The 14,640-nt window shown below is 38.7% G+C and overlaps 2 non-coding genes across 2 annotated transcripts; one reads left to right on the top strand and one right to left on the bottom strand.

Annotated features, from left to right (window-relative positions):
* Nucleotides 1-7,882: 7,882 nt before the first annotated feature.
* LOC125584643 lies at nt 7,883-7,989 on the top strand. Its single transcript, XR_007321553.1, has one exon. It is a non-coding gene; the product is annotated as a small nucleolar RNA R71 (small nucleolar RNA).
* Nucleotides 7,990-11,585: 3,596 nt separating this feature from the next.
* LOC125584845 lies at nt 11,586-11,691 on the bottom strand. Its single transcript, XR_007321752.1, has one exon. It is a non-coding gene; the product is annotated as a small nucleolar RNA R71 (small nucleolar RNA).
* Nucleotides 11,692-14,640: the final 2,949 nt, after the last annotated feature.

Here is a 14,640-nt window from a genome sequence, read left to right as displayed (position 1 = left end):
CTCCAAAAACCTCTAGCAATCTCTTTCAAAAGTCTGACTCAAATTTCAGTCCCCAAATAAAAACTTTTAAAAAATTAAATATTATCTTAAATACAAAAGTACTTGTTTGCAAATAAATAAAAACTTTGGGTCAATTTTCTATTTCTTGAAACTTATTAATAACTCGTGGAGAATTGTTTTACGCGATCATTGTCGACCGACATAAAGTCCAAAGATGCAATCTGACTTGTTTTTTTAGCTACAATGATCCTCATGATCCAAAATGCTCCTAAATCCCCAATCTTGACTGAAACATATCTGAAGTTACAATGACTCAAAAAGACTCGAGAATAGTATTAAAAACTCTCAAACCGGACATATCATAGTTAAATGTCCACAAAAACTATGATATATCAACTCCCTCAGAATTAGCCTTTGCTTGCCATCAAACAAAACAGAGGACTCAACTAGTGAAAGTGGTTTGAAAATATGGGAACTTACATATCCTTTCGAACATCACTTTCACCTTGAATAATTGTAAGCCATATCAATTAGTACCAACCTTAAAAGGTACTTCTATGTATTCGAACTCTGCTTAGCAACCTAACCATTTTCAACCCACAACTCATAAGAAATATCCAATTTCACCAAAACTAGCCTCATTTAAGAATTTATGGTGCAATCTCATCGAAGGGATATCGATCATAAGACACATGGACTTTTACCCATTTTCTGATTACACAGACAGTCTTACACTGGTTTCTTTCTTCTCTTTTTTTCTCACTTCACTCAGTCAATTTCTCCCTACTTTGTAAGATATCATTCTATTTTTCTATCGACTGAGTTTATTGGACATGCTTTCATGAGATACAACTAATGGGAGTAACCACCAAGAACTTGGTTCACTTCATTTCGACCTTTACCCCTTATTTTCATATCAATGTTTTTAATTTATTGAAGGGAAGAGAGAGGGAAACTATACGCAAACAGACTAGTCTTTTCAAACCTAAACGAGGAAACCGATCCAGTGTATACCAAGCCCCAAAACAAGAAAATCACATACATCAGATGTGAGATCAGTTTCAGATCCTCCAGATACTCTCACAGGAATGGATGTTATTGGTATATCAATCCACTCTGGCATTTTCATGTTATATAGACTGCATTCAATAGCTGAAAGAATGGTCACTAAGACATTAGTTATATGGTTAGTTATAAAAATATCATAATTCCCGACTAGTTTTGACTCAAAATGACACAACCGACTCTCAAAAACAAACACAATGTTAGCAACTACCTCCTCTAGACTTAAATAACACTATCCCAAGTGTTATAAAGCATGAAGTTGGTGAAGAGAAACAACTGAAATTGAGAAAAACCAAGAGAATAAGAAAATTTTATCATGTGTGCGAGAAGGGTGTCGACAGACAACAAGTATGCATGTTGATACTGCCGTTGTTATCGTTCAATATTTCCATCTTCATGACTCATTTTTTGAGGTAATTAAAACGAAAAAATTGACAAAACAAAAAGTCAATTATGTACAGATGTACCAGTGGATTGCCTCCAACCAAGCACGTGTTTTCAGTTATTAGCTTGATTTGGTAGTGAATCATGCAGTGTGTGCATCAGCCAGACGTACAATGCGCCTGTCCAAAATCTCGGCTTTTCGCTCAATAGTGTTTTAACCCTTTGTCCATTCAAAGTGAATTCATTGCCTTCATAACTTCGTAGGAAAACATCACCATATAATATGATCTTTTTAATGGTGAAAGGACATGACCAAATAAAACATAATTTGTCAGCAAATAATTGTAAAAGAAAGTTATATAGAAATACTTGATCATTTGGTTTAACGTTTATGGAGATGACCATTTTTACCATGGTATGTCTTAGTTCTTTTCTTGTACAGTTTAGAATTTTCATATTGATATACCATGGATTTTACCACATTTAAACCATAGTATATAGTTATTTTACAGTCTATTATATGTATTTGGAGTCTGTTTTAGAGTATTTTCTGGTTCAGGTACGTTTTGGAGAACTTTGGTGATTATGGAGCTTTTTAAAGTGCAGAATTGCACATACGCGTCAGATGTTTAGCTATGGATGGAGACTTTTCACGGTGGGATTGAGCCCATCTTTTGATACAAGATATAGATTTAAGTTAGCTTTTCAATGCCACCGGTTTGAGGTCAATCAAACGGTTAGATCAGAAGTTATGCCCGTTTTACTGAATAGTGGTCAGTCTGTCTCGCGAGAGGAAGCTGTCGAGGAGATAAAGAAATGTCGATCGACGGTGCTCCCATGGTGTCGATCGACGGTGATCCCAGAAGATGGACCGAGCATATTTTGTGACCAAATTAGGCCCAGAAGTTACCACTATTTACCATAATACCCCTGGACGACCCAAAAATCCTATTTTACTGTTTCTAAGACATTGTTGACGGCTATGCTTCATACTATTCTAGAGAGAGAAAGATTAGGATTGGAGAGAGAGATCTGAACACCTTGAGAGAGGGAAGATCTTGAACTCCTTTTGTTTCTTTACTCTACTTTGTCTCTTTATTATTATTCTAATGCAGTATTATTCAGACCATCATAATGCTTCTTATGAATATGTCTGAGTAGTTCTTTTTGTTAGATTTAGGGGTTCCTCAAGGGTTGAATAATGATTTGCTAAATTTTTATTGTTGTTAGGTGAAATGGACTTTTCAAGGGTCCGATAATCAAATCATTATAGTAATTAAGATGTCAATCCATTTCTAAGAGTTTTGAATCAAAGAGAATTCAGATTTTCAATTAAGCTAAATGCAATCAATATGATGAGGTGATTCAATCAAGCTAACAAGGTTCTAACACAACTAAACATCAACTTTCAATCAAATAGATAAAAGAGGAATCATAGGCATAGGATTTCGATTTCAGATGACTAAGATTTAATCTAAAATGGCAAGATTTCAATCAACACATTCCCCTAAGTCTAGATAGCAATTCTAAGCAAGTTCTTTTCCAAGACAAAAACTCATTTACTCTCATTGATCAAACATCAAATTCCTTTGGTTTGTGTCAAATAAGCAATCATTAAGGACAGACCATTCAACTTTCTAAACTCCCCTATCATCAAATCTCTTTGGTAGGGTAAGTTAAGAGCATGTTGAGTTGGCTCAGACATTTCATCGAACACCTTCCGGGCAATGAAATGTCTAGAGTTCTAATCTAAAATGGCCAACTCTAGATTAGCATTAAGATCACTCAATCAAGCAAGAAAACATATTAATCTACTCTAAAACATTCTAGATCATCACTTAATCATCCTAATCATCCTAGCCCATGAATCCAAAGATGACTACTCACTCAGTATCATGGTAGACACTAAATCACTAGTTGATCTAAGTCTAAACATGATTAATGATCAAAGCAATCAAGTAAACACAAGAGAAATTGATCAAGATTAGATCTTTCACCTAAAGGTGGCTTTTTGATTAGATAGAAAACAAAATAAGTCCTAATATTAGGTTTATAGAGTATTTATAGGACTTCTAAAAACCTAGTGGGCTCAGTCTATAAATCTGAGAAAGCCCAACAAAACATAAAAACTCGAGTAAGTGGTAAAAGGCGAGGGTTGCTCAAGTCGCTCCAGCAGGTCGCTCCGTCTCGCAGCGGCTTCCAGACCCCGCTCCATGAGGTCGCTCTGGATGTCGTCCGTTACACCAAGGAATGCCGAGCGGGTTCATCATCCCGCTCCGGATGGTCGCTCTGGATTGCAGCGGGTTGGTTACCCCGCAACGGAGGGTCGCTCCAGCTCCTTGCTCCGTGTCTTCAAAGAATGGCGAGCGGGTTCTCCTACCCGCTCCGGTTGGCCGCTCCGTGTTGTTCTGTGTAGAGCGGGTGCTCTAGGTTGCTGCGAGAGCCTGCTCTGATACTCAACTCGTCCAATGATCATAATTCACCCCCTTTTTGGACCACAATGTCTCCAAACTTCTCCAAAAACTCTAAAGGATACTCCAACACCTAATAAAGACTTATGTATGCAAATGAAACCTAAAGATGCCTAAATACTATTCTAAATGATTCAAAATATGCAAGAATGAATGACTAAAACAATGCAAATATGCAAGATATCAACTCCCCCACACTAGTCCTTTACTTGTCCACAAGTAAAACATAGCTAATAGCATGAACAAATCTCTTAGTGCACTATAGTTTCTCAAGGCCTATCAAAACTCTTTTATCTCTATACAAGTTGTGATGCCATTCAACCAACAAGTTCGTTAACCAACTCTCACATTCATTCACACACACACACACACAAAGTGAATTCTTGCAAATGGATATTTGATCTCAATCATTTGGTTTGGTGAGAAAAAGTGGTCTAATGTGAAGAAAAATGGGTTTCAATTGCATTATTTATAGTTGCTTACACTCAAGAATATGAGCAAGATCATTATGCAAAATTTATCTAAGAAAAGAAGCAATTCATGCATACAATGCCTTGTTCTCATCATTCTACTATTTTCTTAAGTAGTATCAAGTTCTACCCATCTTTTTCTTCATTCCCAAACCCAAAATACACCCACTTTCATCTCTCACCCAATGAACACTCTTTTCTTTAAACCAACTAGGGACTCAATCTTTTTGGCTCAGCTCTTTTCTTTTTCCCTCTTTTTTTTTTTTTTTTTTTTTTTTTTTTTAATTTGGTAGGGGGTTCTATTTATACTCTTGAGCTTCTCTTTTCTAACTTTCTTTGTCCCTAGGGGTTTCTTTTCTTTAAGCATTCTTTTTGGTTCATTTCTTTCATTCAATCTCTCTCATTCCCAAGATCAAAAGAATTTAAGCTCACAAACCTAAAAACCATCCTAGAGGCTAGCTCAAATGAAGTCCTAATGCTAGCCAAAGATGAGAACAACCCCATTGTCGCTCCTAATACTCTCAAGATTTTTCACATGACATGCTATCAATAAAATGCCTCACTCAAGCAAATTAATGTTGGCTTCAAAAAATGGTGAGGGTTAATGGGTATGGAGTGCCATTTGGGTTAACAAAGATTGGTACAAAGAGAGAAAGATAACCCAAATGTGTATAATATCCATGATCAAGTATGCAAATGTCCATATGCAAGAGAAATTAAGTTCATTAAGGCTTAGTTCATTTGGAATTGGTTTCAAGAACAATGTCAATCATCAAGCAAGCAACATGTTTCAAGAAGAGTTTTCAAGGCTCGAAGCTTACAAGCTTTTCCAAGAGATGCTTAAGCTACTTGATATGTTTAGCTAGGATGTGAAATTGAGTTCTAGACATGTTTTCTTTACAAGGTTTCTCCCTATTCATGAATGCAACCTATATGCTCTAGACTCAATCCTAAAAATGCAAGTGATGCAACTACATGCTTCTTTTTGTGTTTTTCAAAATTATCAAATTTTATTGGTTTTTCTATGCAAATATGTATGTACAATACAAGACTCAATGCAATATCATCAAAGCAAACATGATTAAATACTTGGTACCTCCCCCAAAATTAGTTCACACAGTTTTAATAAGTTGAAAGAGATACCCAAAAGAAAGAATAAATGCAAAGAAAAACTGGTATATACAATGGAAAGGTTGTAGTGGTACCTCAAGCGGAGAGTAGAGAAGGAGGATCCTTCCCACTTTCAAGAGTGATGATGAGGACTTGAGAGAGAAGCTCTTGAAGCTTGATTGGATCATCTTGGAGCTGTGGAGTGATGATGGCCTTTGCACTTGAGAATGACTTAAACCTTCCCTTGCACTCCCGCGAATTACTTCTGAATACAAAATTCAATAAAAAATCATATTTTAGAACCATAGCATTTCGTTATTCTTTGGTAAGTCTACTTGACTTTGATTCTCTATCAACCAAAAATTTGGGACCATTAATTATTGAACTTTATTGGGTGAAGAGTGAGAATGTGTGAAGATTTTTCAATAGAAGTAGGGTGAGTTGTTTCATCATCTTCTTCTTGTCATGAGTAGCCTCTATGGCTCTACTCACCCCCTCCTTTGTAGCACTTTCCAAGTGCTCATCACACATCTCTTTAGAGGAGTCTCCATCAAAACCTTCTTTCTCACTAACAATCACTTCATCCTTGAGCTTTTCAATGCAAGGTTCTCCATAAGTAATGGTTCCACAATACTCAAAATTCATCATTGGAGACTTGATTGGGTAGAAGACAGCTTTGTTCACATTGAGGAGTGTGACCTTCTTGTTGGCAAAGTCAATGCAAGCTCCTACTGTTGTGAGAAATGGTGTGCCAAGGATCAATGAGACTCTCTTCTCAGTTGCCATCTTCAAAACAGTGAGATAAATAGGGATGGTGCAGTCTCAAATCTTCATAGGGTAGTCTTTGATTAAGCCTAATGGAGTTGTTGAAGAAGAGTATCCAAACATGAGTGAAGATGTGTTTGGCTCCATGTTCTCAATCCCAAAACTCTTCACCATCTCCATTGAGATCACATTCACATTGCACCAGAATCAACAAGAGCATCATCAAGTGTGAACTTACCAAGGGAGCAAGACAAGGTGAACTTCCCTTGGGTTTCTAGTTTTGGAATAGACTTTGGTGTGACTGGTGGATCAAGCTGCATAGTAGAGATGTTTAAGAGCTCTCCTACTTCTTCTTTGTGAGCTAGAATGTCCTTGATAAGTATCATTTGGGCATGAGCATCATGCATATTCGATATCTGTGGAAGCTTGACTCCTACATCTCCCATGTCTTTTCTGAACTTGGAGATCAACTTCTTTTGAGCTTTAGTGAGGAACCTTTGTGGAAATGGGTGCTTGCCATAAGGTGATTGCTCAACCACATGAGCTTCTTCTAGCTGAACCTCCTTCAATTGCGTGACAGCTTTCCCAATAACCGGTTTTTCAGCCTTGCGTCTAACTAGTTGCAAAACCTTTCTCTCAACCTTCTTTACAGTTTGTATCTCAACCCTTTCCACATTCTTGTGTTCAACCTTCTCCAAAATCTGTGCTTCAGCCTTGGTAACAACTTCTGTTCCATACATGAGTCTTTCAATCTGATCTTTCTCTTTCTCATGATCACTCAACTCAATCTCAGAAGTAGTAGAGAGGATAACATTGCAATATACTTTGGGATTCTGCTCTGATTTTCCTGGTAGAGATCCCATTGGGATCTTGGAGGTTGAAGGCATAGAGGGAAACTGGTTCTCCAAAGCCTTGAAGTGAGAAGAGAGTTGTAGGAACTTGTTGTTGAGGTCATTGTAGCTTCCATCAACTTTGGTGTGAAGTTTCTTCAGATCATATCTAATGTGCTTCTCACTTCTAGTTTGGGATTCCAAGATCTGTTTCAACATTGCATCAATGCTACTCTCTTGTGGAGCAGAAGTAGAAAATCCGGCTTGGCCTTGTGTAGACTGATTTCCTTTGGAGGAGAAGCCTTGAGAGTAGTTTTGCCTAGCTTGGTAACCACCTTGTTGGTTGTTGTAGAAGGGCTTTTGTTGGTAGTTGTTGTACTGAAAATTAGGCTTTTTCTTGTACCATGTTCCATTAGCATTCACAAAACATAGCTCTTCTTGACGTTCTAGTCCATCAACTTCATGAACCACAACTGTCTCCTCTTGTTTCTGCTCACCAACAAAGTTTACTTTTTCTTGTTTGGCTCTATCCGAAAGAAGAAAATCCATCTTATCTTGTAAAGCCTTCAACTCTCTCTTTGTGTTTGTATCATCACCTCCACTGCCTCTGTTGCTTCTATCATGCTCATCACTATAGACTGAATCACTCTTAGACATATTCTCTACAAGCTCCAAAGCATCTACTTCAGTTCTCCCCAAGAAGAAACCATTGCTAGCAGTATCAAGCTGGCTTCTAAACTTGGGCAAAGCACCTCTGTAGAAAGTACTAAGCAAACTCTCCATATTGAAGCCATGATGAGGACATTGAGAGATGTAGCTGTTGAACCTTTCCCATGCTTCTCCAAAGCCTTCAAGATTTCTTTGATGAAATCCAGAGATTTCATTCCTTAGCTTAGCAATTCTTGAAGTAGAGAAGAACTTGGTGAGGAAAGCTTTCTTGCATTCATCCCATGTTGTGATTGAATCTCTTGAAAGACTCTTCTCCCATGTGTGAGCTTTGTCTCCCAAAGAGAATGGAAACAACCTTAACTTGAATGCATCTTCAGAGACACCATTGATCTTTGTAGTTCCACACAGCTCATCAAAGTTATCCAAATGGTCTAGTGGATCCTCCATGGCAAGACCATGGTACTTGTTGCTCTGGATCATGTTTATCAAGCTTGACTTGATCTCAAAGTTGTTGTTTTCAACAGCTGGTGCTCTAATGCCATCTCTATGCCCATGGATATTGGGCTCATCATGGGTGCCAATAGCTCTAGCTTGGCGTTGTGGGTGTTGTGGCCTAAGGGTGTCTGCTCCTTGGCCATTAGCCTCTCCATCTTGAGGCTGATTCTGATGTTGATCCATCACAAACCCCAATCTGTCTAAGTGAGCCTGTTGCTCTTCTTCTCTTCTCTTCTCCTCCTTGCAATCTCCCTTTCAAGTGCTCTAATGTCTTCAACTCTTGGAACTAGGTCTGTTGGGCCTCTGCTCCGCAAGTTCATGCACCTGAGATACAAAAGGCTAGGAAAGAGAATCAGTAACTACATATAAGAAAAATAAGACTTAGTCTCAAGTAAAGACCAAATCTCAATGTCAAAATCAACTTAGAATTGGCAACGGCGCCAATTTGAAATAGACTTTTCAAGGGTCCAATAATCAAATCATTATAGTAATTAAGATGTCAATCAATTTCTAAGAGTTTTGAATCAAAGAGAATTCAGGTTTTCAATTAAGCTAAATACAATCAATATGATGAGGTGATTCAATCAAGCTAACAAGGTTCTAACACAACTAAACAGCAACATTCAATCAAATGGATAAAAGAGGAATCATAGGCATAGGATTTCGATTTCGAATAAGTACGATTTAATCTAAAATGACAAGGTTTCAATCAACACATTCCTCTAAGTCTAGATAGCAATTCAAAGCAAGTTATTTTCCAAGACAAAAACTCATTTACTCTCATTGATCAAACATCAAATTCCTTTGGTTTGTGTCAAATAAGCAATCATTAAAGACAGATCATTCAAATTTCTAAACTCCCATATCATCAAATCCCTTTGGTAGGGTAAGTTAAGAGCATGTTGAGTTGGCTCAGACATTTCATCGAACACCTTCCGGGCAATGAAATGTCTAGAGGTCTAATCTAAAATGGCCAACTCAAGATTAGTATTAAGATCACTCAATCAAGCAAGGAAACATATTAATTTACTTTAAAACATTCTAGATCATCACTTAATCATCCTAATCATCCTAGCCCATGAATCCAAAGATGACTACTCACTCATTATCATGGTAGATACTAAATCACTAGTTGATCTAAGTCTAAACATGATTAATGATCAAAGCAATCAAGTAAACACAAGAGAAATTGATCAAGATTAGATCTTTCACCTAAAGGTGGCTTTTTGATTAGATAGAAAACAAGATAAGTCCTAATTTTAGGTTTAGAGAGTATTTATAGGACTTCTAAAAACCTAGTGGGCTCAGTCAATAAATCTGAGAAAGCCCAACAAAACATAAAAACTCGAGTAAGTGGTAAAAGGCGAGCGGGTTGCTCAAGTCACTCCAGCAGGTCGCTCTGTCTCGCAGCGGCGTCCAGACCCCGCTCCATGAGGTCGCTCTGGATGTCGTCCGTTACACCAAGGAATGCCGAGCGGGTTCGTCATCCCGCTCCGGATGGTCGCTCTGGATTGCAGCGGGTTGGTTACCCCGTAACAGAGGGTAGCTCCAGCTCCTTGCTCCGTGTCTTCAAAGAATGGTGAGCGGGTTCTCCTACCCGCTCCGGCTGGCCGCTCCGTGTTGTTCTGTGTAGAGCGGGTGTTCTAGGTCACTGCGAGAGCCCGCTCTGATACTCAACTCGTCCAAATTCACCTCCTTTTTCGACCACAATGTCTCAAAACTCCTCCAAAAACTCCAAAGGATACTCCAACACCTAATAAAGACTTATGTATGCAAATGAAACCTAAAGATGCCTAAATACTAATCTAAATTATTCAAAATATGCAAGAATGAATGACTAAAACAATGCAAACATGCAAGATATCATTAGGGTGATTTAATTAGTTCGTCATCTAGTTGTTCTTACTGCTAAACTTAGGATTGATAACCCTAAACTTAGATCTTCGATTGATGGGCGCAAGTGAGAGCTTGGCATGTTGCCTGAATAAAACCAGTATGATCTGATTAGCTAGACGCATACGAAAGTTGGTCTAGGTGGTTAGAGAACACATCAAACCCATTCGCTAAAGCTGGCTAGAGTAAGTATCGATCGACATTCCATATGATATATCGATCGACAATCAATTTGAGACATCGATCGAAAATCCATAGGAAGCATCGATCGACACCCCCATAGGAATTACATAAGAGAGTTCGATTCCAAGGTCTAAGCATTAAATAATCTATACATACGAGAGTTGATAGATTATAACTTAAGTTTGAGTTCGTGAATAACTACTATTCTTAAATCTTTAATAAATCACAAGATAAGCAACTTATATCATACCTGAGAATTTACCTGAATCTAGCTATTTATCTTTAATTGTTTACAACCTCAATCAACCAACCGAACAACTACCTTTCTCAATAAACCTTAGTCTATATACTGTTAAAAACATATCAATCTAGCTTTACCTCGAAAACTACAAATCTATTGAGTAATCCTAGAGTCTTTGTGGATTCGATCCCTACGTACTACAGCTGAACTTCTTATTTGAGAGAGTAAAATCACTCCTTAGGGTAATTTGAGTGATATCAAATTTGGCACCGTTGCCGAGTACTCTTTCTTATTACCATTAGATTAAGTTTAGAATATAGTCTAGATTTTGTTACTTAGTTTGCTGGAAGTTTTTCTTCATTTCCTGCTGACACATGTACCTTAGAAGAAAAGCATGAGCTTCGGACGGACATCGATCGACGAATGATGGACACGTCGAGCGATGAATCGATAAAAGAATCGATCGACACCTTGCTACTGGAAGCGATTGACACCACCGGGCCGGAAGCAGGTGAGTGTTTACTTGCCGATTTGTGTGATAAGGAAGTAGTCTTAGGAGAACCGAAAGGTCAACCATGCAGCGCAACAAACCAAATCATTAATGAACAGGGGGATGCAATCCCTGGTAAAATTAACATAACTTTATTTGATGAGAAGGAACATACATTGCCATTGCAAGACTACTCAGATCCTGGCAGAACCTATTCCAATAGGCCAACAATTAAACTACCAAAAAACAATGTAAGAAGATCTGAGCTTAATTTCGATTTTCTTGTCCTGGTACGTCAAAACCCTTTCCATGGATCCCATTCAGAACATCCGAATGATCACATCGAAAAGCTGGAAGACATGTTAGACGATGACTACAGTCGCTGCAAGATCTTCTCATTTTCCCTCGCAGGAGAAGCCATGATATGGCTTGATCAGTTACCAACTGGATCCTTAACTTGCTAGAAAGGGATTAGGAGCGCTTTCATTAACAACTTCTTCGATGAGGAAAGATATTGGGAAGCGAGAAAAAATATTTCAAAATTCTCGCAAGGTGCCCGTGAACCCTTCAAGGATGCTTGGGGAAGATTCCGGAGTTACCAACTTGAACGCCCACACCATGGTTTTCCCAAGATTCAGCTGCTTAATATTTTCTACAGAGGTCTTGATTGGACATACCAAGTAGTTTTGGACGCTGCGAGTCAAGGGAATTTCAAAACCATGAGCCATGAAGAAGCTACGAGGCTCATTGAAAATGTGGCGACTAGTACTAGTGCCAAGAAGACTGATCTTGAGAGGAGGAAGATGGCTGAGAATTCGAATGGAGATCGGATACCTAAGGTGAAAGCAACATCAGATTTAGTTCATGCTTTCGTAATAGGAAAGGAGCAAGTTAAATTTACCGATGAGAATCCAGCCCTTTCAAGTGAAGGAGATGAAGAAGAGAATGTAGACCTCATCGATTAGACTGGCTCTCGTGAACAGAGATTTGTTGATCAGCAAAGAAACATGAGCTTTACAAGAGGTTACGAGGCAGCACATACTCACGAAGGCAGAGTGGAACTTATAATGGGAGAAGTTCTGGAAGGCCAGCAGAAGATGAGTGCGAATTTTGATGCAAGATTGGATACCATGTATTCTAATTTAAATGAGAAGTTCGAAGGTTTCAGTGCTCATCTCAAGAAATTGGATAGTCAAGTTGCGCATTACGCTGGGATTGTCAGAAGGGAAGAAGGATTCTTTACAGGAAGAACTGACACTAATCCAAGACATCCGGTTAATGTCATTACACTGAGAAGTGGAAGACGACTCACCCCACATCAGAGAAAAGAAATGGAGGAATTAGATCAAGTTGAAGGATTAGAAGAAGTGCAACCCGATCTTGATGAAAAGGAAGCCGAATCGCTGATTGTTGATAGTATCGATCGACAACAGCTTGAAAGTGTCGATCGACACCCTGTCCATCCGGATCCCCAACCGTTTAAGTCTTTCAAACCAGCTGTATCAAGGATATATAGACCCAAGACTCCCTTCCCTCCCACCCAAATGAAAGCGAAACGAGAACTGGAAAAGGCTATATGCAAGAAAGCATTCGACAAGTTAAATGTCGAGCTGCCACTCAGTGACTCCATACAAATTTCTCTTCCAATCAAAAAGTGAGTGTGATGATAGTGTCTGAGCAAGTAAGCGCTATGATTCAAGAGCGAATCCCAGTTAAACAACCAGACCCCGATAGTTTTGTTTTGGATTGCAACATCCACAATGAGCAGTTCTAGAGATATCTTTGTGATCTAGGCGCTAGTGTGAATTTAATACCTTATTCCGTTGCAGTAGCCCTCGGGTTAACTAAAATCCAACCCACAAATATCACTCTTGTTCTAGCCGATAGATCTGTTAGGACTCCAGAAGGTGTCCTCAAAGACGTGCCCATAAGGATAAATGAATTCCATATACCCACAGATTTTGTAGTGCTAAAGTATAGGCATGAACCTAAAGATCCTCTTATTTTGGGAAGACCATTCTTGGCCACAGTTGGTGCAATCATTGATGTTAGGAAAGGGCGTATATGTCTGAACATCGGAGATTTATCAATAAATTTCGACATGGAAAATCTGATAAGAAAATTTTGATCGATGGCAAAACTTTCCTTGTCGATCACCTATCTGAGGCAGTTGACCAAGCTTTCATAGAAATGTGTTCTAACGATCCATTAGAAAATACTCTCACGGCTCTTGAAAGAAACATTTTCAGTATTGATGACAAAGCCAATGAGTACGCTCGACTAATGGATGCCAATAAGGAAGTCACGCGTGTTGACAAGGAAGAAGATAATGAATTCGAAATAAAAATCGATCGGTACCTATCAGACAGTGTCGATCGACACCCTCTTGCATCGGACAGCTGGGGTTCGGAAAAAGTACCGAAAGTTGAATTAAAACAACTTCCAGCTGGACTCAAATACGCCTTCCTCTATGATAACTCATACCCTGTCATAGTCAATGCTAACTTAACTAGCAGAGAACTAACTTTGTTGCTAAATAAGTTTCACAAGTATCACAAAGCTATTGGGTATACTCTCGATGACATTCCAGGAATCTCGCCCGATTTATGCATGCATAGGATACACCTGGAAGACAAGTCAAAGTCATCTATTGAACATCAAAGGAGACTGAATCCAAATTTGAAACAAGTGGTGAAGAAAGAGATAATGAAGCTTTTGGATGCATGAATTATCTATCCAATTTCAGACAACAACTGGATCAGTCCGTACATGTGGTTCCCAAGAAAGGAGGAGTTATAGTGGTAAAGAATGATAAAAACAAGCTGATCCCTATGAGGACTGTTACTGGGCACATGATGTGCATAGATTACAGGAAGCTCAACTCTACCACAAGAAAAGATAATTTCCCCTTATCCTTCATAGATCAGATGTTAGAAAGGCTTGCAAACCACAAGTACTACTGTTTTCTTGATGGGTATTCAGGATTTTTCTAGATTCCTATCCATCCGGACGACCAATAAAAGACCACATTCACTTGTCCATATGGTACTTTCGCATACCGCAGGATGCCCTTTGGGCTTTGTAATGCTCCTGCTACTTTCCAGAGCTGTATGATGTCTATCTTCACAGATATGATCAAAGAATTCATGGAAGTCTTTATGGATGATTTCACGGTGTATGGATCCGATTTTACATCATGCCTTAAAAACTTATGCAAAGTATTAGGAAGATGTGATGATAAGAATATTGTCCTGAATTGGGAGAAATGTCACTTTATGGTCAATGATGGAATTGTTTTGGGGCACAAAGTTTCAGCTGCCGGTATAGAAGTAAATCGAGCTAAAATCAAAGTAATGACAGGTCTGCCGACACCCACCAATGTGAAAAATGAGAGGATTTTTCTTGGGCAAGCTGGTTTCTAGAGGAGATTCATAAAAGACTTTAGCAAAATAGCTAGACCGCTAACAACTCTTATGTGCAAAGAAGTAAAATTTGACTTCACCCCTGAATGTTTCAAAGCTTTTGAGGAGATTAAGTCAGCTTTAGTAACCGCCCCTATCGTGCAAGCTCCTGA

This window comes from Brassica napus, chromosome C3, assembly GCF_020379485.1.
Source record: "Brassica napus cultivar Da-Ae chromosome C3, Da-Ae, whole genome shotgun sequence".
Taxonomy (NCBI): Eukaryota; Viridiplantae; Streptophyta; class Magnoliopsida; order Brassicales; family Brassicaceae; genus Brassica; species Brassica napus.
Note: the sequence above shows the minus strand (reverse complement) of the source record. Positions and strands in the feature narration are given on the sequence as shown.